We start from the raw sequence: 7337 nt of genomic DNA, 5'->3' as shown, positions 1-7337 counted from the left end.
GTACAAGGCTCATGGGCCCAAGTGGAGGTGATGCAACACCTTTGGGCTTGTAGTTTGACTCGGATTCTGCTGCAACATCAGATTGTTTCGTCCATAACTCAACGCTCCGGACGAATTTGAAGGTGAATCCAATTGGGTTGGAACGAGCACGAAATCTAGTTTCCAACAAATAAAGAATCACCCAATTCGGTGTCCGTATGAAAACGTTGTTGGCGTTTTGAGTCAGGTATGTCTGTGCAGTCCGAATCTAAATCCAAAACGTGAGAGACTTGCACTCTATCTTCTCTTGGCCCAAAAGTGACGTGAGAGGACTTTTTGAACAGAACCTAAACTTCTCCTTTTCCCTTATCTTCATATGTGGATTGTACAAATGTCCCATACACCTGCAATTACACAAAACACAAAAGTGTGTGAAGTATTTTTGTTCTGGATAACATAAATAGATTATTGAATAGTTTGCATTAGAAATCACCTGACAAATATGCATGTATGCAATATTTTTGGTCGTATCCAAGGTAGTCATGTCCTCATCATCAAGAACCGTTCTTACCTACACATCAAAAACCACAACGCGATATAGTGATTGCTTTTTGATCTCCAGAAAGAACCCTGTTCATTGAATCCGATTCAACTAAAGCTGGACAAACAGACACCCACTAGCCACTTGTGTGCGAAGCACGTCGGTAGAACCAGTCTCGCGTAAGCGTACGCATAATGACGGTCCGGGCTGCTGCATCCAACAATGCCGCTGAATCAAGAATCAACTAGTGACGGCAAGCAATATGTATATACCCACGCCCACAACTCCTTTCTGTTCTACTCATGCATATGACATCTACGCATAAACCTGGCTCGGATGCCACTATTGGGGAATGCAGTAATTTCAAAAAAATTCCTACGCACACGCAAGATCATGGTGATGCACAGCAACGAGAGGGGAGAGTGTTGTCCACGTACCCTCGTAGACCGTAAGCGGAAGCATTATGAGAACGCGGTTGATGTAGTCGTACGTCTTCACGATCCGACCGATCCAAGTACCAAACGTACGGCACCTCCAGGATCAGCACACGTTCAGCTCGGTGACGTCCCACGAACTCCGATCCAGCAAAGCTTCGAGGGAGAGTTCCGTCAGCAGACGGCGTGATGACGATGATGATGATGCTACCGACGCAGGGCTTCGCCTAAGCACCGCTACGATATGACCGAGGTGGATTATGGTGGAGGGGGGCACCGCACACGGCTAAAAGATCAATTGATCAACTTGTGTGTCTATGGGGTGCCCCCCTCCCCGTATATAAAGGAGTGGAGGAGGGGGAGAGGCCGGCCCTCCTAGGCGCGCCCCAAGGGGAGTCCTACTCCCACTGGGAGTAGGACTCCAACCCTTCCAAGAGTAGGAGTAGGAGAGAGGGAAGGAGGACAGAGGGGGAAGGAAAGGGGGGCGCACCCCCCCTCCTTGTCCAATTCGGACTAGAGGGAGAGAGGGTGCACGGCCTGCCCTGGCTGCCTCTCCTCTTCTCCACTAAGGCCCAACAGGCCCATTACACTCGCCGGGGGGTTTGGGTAACCCCCGGTACTCCGGTATTTGTCTGAACTTGCTCGGAACCCTTTCGAAGTCCAAACATAGTCATCCAATATATCGATATTTATGTTTCGACCATTTTGAGACTCCTCGTCATGTCCGTGATCATATCTGGGACTCCGAACTACCTTCGGTACATCAAAACACATAAACTCATAATATTGATCGTCACCGAACGTTAAGCGTGCGGACCCTACGGGTTCGAGAACTATGTAGACATGACCGAGACTCGTCTCCAGTCAATAACCAATAGCAGAACCTGGATGCTCATATTGTCTCCTACATACTCTACAAAGATCTTTATCGGTCAAACCGCATAACAACATACGTTGTTCCCTTTGTCATCGGTATGTTACTTGCGCGAGATTCGATCGTCGGTATCTCAATACCTAGTTCAATCTCGTTACCGGCAAGTCTCTTTACTCATTCTGTAATGCTACATCCCGTAACTAACTCATTAGCTACATTTCTTGCAAGGCTTATTGTGATGTGCATTACCGAGAGGGCCCAGAGATACCTCTCCGACAATCGGAGTGACAAATCCTAATCTCGATCTATACCAACTCAACAAGTACCATCGGAGACACCTGTAGAGCACCTTTATAATCACCTAGTTACGTTGTGACGTTTGGTAGCACAGAAAATGTTCCTCCGGTACTCGGCAGTTGCATAATCTCATAGTCATAGGAACATGTATAAGTCATGAAGAAAGCAATAGCAACAAACTAAACGATCATCGTGCTAAGCTAACGGATGGGTCAAGTCAATCACATCATCCTATAATGATGTGATCCCATTAATCAAATGACAACTCATGTCTATGGTTAGGAAACATAACCATCATTGATTTAATGAGCTAGTCAAGTAGAGGTAAACTAGTGACACTCTGTTTGTCTATGTATTCACACATGTACTAAGTTTCCGGTTAATAAAATTCTAGCATGAATAATAAACATTTATCATGATATAAGGAAATATAAATAACAACTTTATTATTGCCTCTAGGGCATATTTCCTTCATATTATTCTTTTATTCCATAAAAAATCTCCAAAAAGTTTCTTCCCATTCTGAGAACTTTTATTTCTGCACAAAAAATAACACCATGCTAGTTCTGCTAAAAACAGCAGCAGTTCGGGTTATTTTCATTCAAATCATGCAAATTAGAGTCCAAAACAAGAGCAAAAGTGTTTAGAAAAGTAGATACGACAGAGATGTATCAACAATTAATCGAGAATCTAGCCACTAATCACGCCGGCCCACTATGGTCAGAATCCCCAAAATAGGGTCTCCCCTTCAGTAGCCTCCCGCACATCACACTCAATCCCACGTTTGATAGGACATGTGTTTGTAGTGTTTTCCTATTTTTTTGTCATTGACTCATTGTTTGACATGTAATATGTTGTTATATGTATTGATGTAGTGTTGTCTCATTTAAAGGCTTAGTCACATTGATGGTTCTTTTCATTTTTACCTTATTAGTGCTCGAAACTTGAGAATTGCAAGCAAAAACTGACCGATTAATAGTCGTGTAATTTTTGATTAATCTCTAATCCCCAGCCAACCGAAACGTTAACAATAAGTGGTATCCTCAAATTGAAATCAATTTCACCGAATTTGTAGTTCATTAAAGTGTGTAAGTTTACTAAAATTTAGATTAACCGAATTTACAAACCGAACTTTGTACTCATACTACTCATTTACAAACTGAACTTGTGCATAACCTAGTAGTAGTATTACAGTAACCTAACAGTACACATCTTACAAACTGAACTTGTGCATAAACAATTTATACTCCAACAAACTGTTGGACTATAGTGACTAAATTTATACTCAAATTCTAAATGATTGGGTACAAAGTGGACTTGGACCTTGGTGGACTGGGGATACCATTATCCCTCTAACCATCCAACCACAGGTTGGTTCGCGATGGTGGAAGTACTTGAGTGGTAGAGATTTTGTGAAAAGTGTTAGAAAATAGAGATTTTGTGAGCTACTATTCCAGCCGAGAGTCCTAAAGGATCTTTCAGGGGAAGGGGTTGCTCGCCTTGCGGCTTCGGCTAATGCGGGTGACTCGGCTGCTGTGAGCAATCCTTTTAAGTTCAATGTTGTAAAAACTGCTAAGCAAGACCACCCTAAGAGGAAGGGGAGGAAAGATAAAAAAAGTAGGAGAGATGGGCAACTCTGAGAACGCTCGCAAGGAAATAATAGGTAAAAAAGGAGACACACAGTAGAGGCTCGCTCGACGGGTAGTGATATAGTTTTTTCTTTTGAAAAACATATGGATAGTTATGAGCACTTGTTGTATGATGATATGGATGTTTCATCCAAGCGAGTTTGTACGGGGAGAGTGGGAACAGTGACGGACAAATATGGTGTGGTCACACATGTAGCTAAGGAGATAGATGAAAAGGAAGAGGAATATGTGTAGAAGAAGAGGGAACCAGTTGGAGAAGAGAAAGGAGATGTTGGCGCATCGGCGAAGAGGGGGGTCGCCGGGCCAAATGAAAATACTAGGTTGGAACTGCCGTAGTATGCTCTCCCACACAACAACTTGCGAGCTCTTCGATCTACAAGGGCCCATCAAGGCTGAGTTAGTATTTCTCTCAGAGTCTCATTTGAATAAATGTAAAGCCAATGAGCTACGTCGTGTTTTAAGTTTTGATTCGATGCTTGTAGTGGAGAGTGATGGTCGGGCCGGTGGCCTTGTTTTGTTTTATCAAAAGATGAATAAAGTTGTTTTGAACTATGTGTCGGCTCATTTTATTGATGTTCTGTTTATGAATGAAGATGTTGTACAGTGACATTTTACTGGTTTTTATGGTCACCCGAATTGGAATGAATGTTATCTATCTTGGGATCATACCCGCAATCTGCATAATAAGGGTGACCACCCCTGGGTCGTTTTGGGAGACTTTAATGAAATTTTACTTTCTTCGAAAAAAGAGGGAGGGAATGCGAGGCCTAATGCAATGATGAGAGAATTTCGTAATTGTTTGGGAGAGTGTGATCTAGAAGATATGGGCTATATCAGTGATCTATTCACTTGGAGGAGAAGCGAGATTAGGGAGAGACTTGATCGTGTGGTTTGTAATGTGGAGTGGGTGAATAAATTCCCTCGGTCTGCAATCATAAACGAAGAACATGTCCACTCTGATCATCGACCCCTTGTCCTGGACACGGAATATTATGATGGTAACATGTTTAATCAACCTGGAAGTTGATACGTCTCCAACGTGTCTATAATTTTTTTATTGTTCCATGCTATTATATTATCTGTTTTGGATGTTTTATATGCATTAATATGCTATTTTATATTATTTTTGGGACTAACCTATTAACCTAGAGCCCAGTGCCAGTTCCTTTTTTTCCTGTTTTTGAGTTTTGCGGAAAAGGAATACCAAACGGAATAAAACCTTCGCGATGATTTTTCTTGGACCAAAAGACAACCAGGAGACTTGGAGATGAAGTTGGAGGAGCCACAAGGCGGCCACAAGGACGGAGGGCGCGCCCAGGGGGTAGGGTGCGCCCCCACCCTTGTGGGCCCCTCATGCACCTCCTAACCTAATTCTTGCGCCTATATATTCCCATATATCCCCAAACCAACAGGGGCATCCACGAAAACACTTTTCCACCGCCGCAACCTTCTGTACCAGTGAGATCCCATCTAGGGACCTTTTCCGGCACCCTGCCGGAGGGGGATTCGATCACGGAGGGCTTCTACATCAACTCTATTGCCCTTCCGATGAAGCGTGAGTAGTTTACCACAGACCTATGGGTCCATAGGTAGTAGCTAGATGGCTTCTTCTCTCTCTCTTTGATTCTCAATACCATGTTCTCCTCGAAGTTCTTAGAGGTCTATTCGATGTAATGCCTTTTTGCGGTGTGTTTGCGGAGATCTGATGAATTGTGGATTTATGATGAGCTTATCTATGAATATTATTTGAATCTTCTCTGAATTCTTATATGAATGGTTTGATATCTTTGTAATTCTCTTCGAACTATCGGTTTGGTTTGGCCAACTAGATTGGTTTTTCTTGCAATGGGAGAAGTGCTTAGCTTTGGGTTCAATCTTGTGGTGCCCTTTCCCAGTGACAGTAGGGGCAGCAAGGTACGTATTGTATTGTTGCCATCGAGGATAAAAATATGGGGTTTTCATCATATTGCTTGATTTAATTCCTCTACATCATGTCATCTTGCTTAATGCGTTACTTCGTTCTTTATGAACTTAAAACTCTAGATGCATGCTAGATAGCGGTCGATGTGTGGAGTAATAGTAGTAGATGCAGAATCGTTTCGATCTACTTGACATGGACGTGATGCCTATATTCATGATCATTGCCTTAGATATCGTCATAACTTTGCGCTTTTCTATCAATTGCTCGGCAGTAATTTGTTCACCCATCGTATTATTTGCTATCATGAGAGAATCCTCTAGTGGAACCTATGGCCCCTGGGTCTATTTTCCATCATATAAGTTTCTGATCTACTATTTTGCAATCTTTTACTTTCCGATCTATAAACCAAAAATACCAAAAATATTTACTTTATCGTTTATCTATCTCTATCAGATCTCACTTTTGCAAGTAACCGTGAAGGATTGACAACCCCTTTATCGCATTGGGTGCAAGTTGTTTGATTGTTTTGCATGTATTCGGTGACTTGTGCGTTGTCTCCTACCGGATTGATACCTTGGTTCTCAAACTGAGGGAAATACTTGTCTTTACTTTGTTGCATCACCCTTTCCTCTTCAAGGGAAAAGCCAACGCAAGCTCAAGAAGTAGCAGGAAGAGTTTCTAGCGCCGTTGTCGGGGAGATCTACGCCAAGTCAAGACATACCATGTACCCATCATAAACTCTCATCTCTTGCATTACATTATTCGCCATTCGCCTCTCATTTTCCTCCCCCCACTTCTAAAACGATTTTCGAAAAGATTTACCTTTTCTTCGCCCTTCTTTCATTCGATCTTATGTTTGCTTGTGTTTCCATGCGCCTTCTATTTTGCTTTCATCTTTGCTTGCTGAAAATCTATTGATATGGATCCAATCAAAGTTTTCTACCTGGATCATCTTCGATCCATATGCGCTCATGCTGAAACCCCAACTAGTTTAGTTGAGGGAAAATCTTTAGATGAGCATGCTCACTTTGTGCGTCATTGTTTGTCTGAAAAAGGGAGACTTTTATGCAATCAAATAAATTGTTTGCTATGTTATGCTTGGAATCTTTGTGAACTTTGTGATTTCACTTGTTGCTCTAAGAACCCTAAGAAACACCTTCCCTACATGTGCGAGTTTAATAATAATGAAATCTTATCTTCTTATGAAAAGGGTGTTTATAGTTACTATGATACCGAACAAATTGAAGAATTTGTTGCTTTTAAGGGTGCTTATGAAGTTACTTCTTTGATTGAAAAGTATGATATTACTCTCTACAAATCTGAAAATTTTGACATGCTTAAATATTGCTATGAAAACAATGCTCATAATGTCTATGACAAAGAATTTTTTGAGAGAATGACCGTTGCTTTGGAAGAAAATAATGATATGCATGAATCTATAGATAATTATGATTTCGATGATTTGATTGAACTATCCCTTGATGAATGTGATGCTTGCTATTCTTATGGCCATGATGCCAATATTTATGGAGATGAATTTGTGATAGTTCCTTATGTTAAACATGAGATTATTGCTATTGCACCCATACTTGATAGTTCCTTGAATCAAAAGCATGATTGCAATGATGTTATTATAAATTAT

Source organism: Triticum urartu, chromosome 5, assembly GCF_003073215.2.
Source record: "Triticum urartu cultivar G1812 chromosome 5, Tu2.1, whole genome shotgun sequence".
NCBI classification, from domain to species: domain Eukaryota; kingdom Viridiplantae; phylum Streptophyta; class Magnoliopsida; order Poales; family Poaceae; genus Triticum; species Triticum urartu.
Note: the sequence above shows the minus strand (reverse complement) of the source record.